General features: G+C 56.6%; 1 protein-coding gene across 1 annotated transcript in view; it reads left to right on the top strand.

Annotated features, from left to right (window-relative positions):
• Positions 1 to 373, top strand: part of MRPL4 (mitochondrial ribosomal protein L4) — a gene marked incomplete at its 3' end in the record, with an annotated part of 11,684 nt that overhangs the window by 9,195 nt on the left and 2,116 nt on the right. The window lies entirely within an intron of this gene.

The raw sequence follows: 373 nt of genomic DNA, 5'->3' as shown, positions 1-373 counted from the left end.
TCCATTTCTAAACCACAATTCCTTTGCTGAGCCCCCCGGGAGCCTGTATCCTGCGCTCTGACCTTTGGCGTCGTGCTGTGCTAGGCCACTAGGGGCCGCTAGCAGAGCTGTGAACGGATGGTGGGCTGCCTAGGACGGGGCATAGCCAACAGCTGGAGTGTGCCCAGCCCCCAGCGCAGCATGTTAGGCTGACTTCAGGCTGCTCTCCCTTCTGCTTTCTATGCAGACAGAGTGGCTGTGCTTCTGTAGTCCCGATCACCCGTCCTTACCGCAGGGCTGTGAGTGATTTTGTGAGTCATTGCGGTTTCCTGGCCTGACCGGTGATTGGAGGATAGAGTCTGCATGGTGTTTGTATAGATCAGGGGTAGGTAAA

The sequence above is a fragment of the Nanorana parkeri genome, unplaced genomic scaffold (genome assembly GCF_000935625.1).
Source record: "Nanorana parkeri isolate BGI_ZX_2015 unplaced genomic scaffold, ASM93562v1 scaffold3358, whole genome shotgun sequence".
Lineage (NCBI taxonomy): Eukaryota > Metazoa > Chordata > Amphibia > Anura > Dicroglossidae > Nanorana > Nanorana parkeri.
This window is presented reverse-complemented; position numbering and strand designations above follow the sequence as displayed.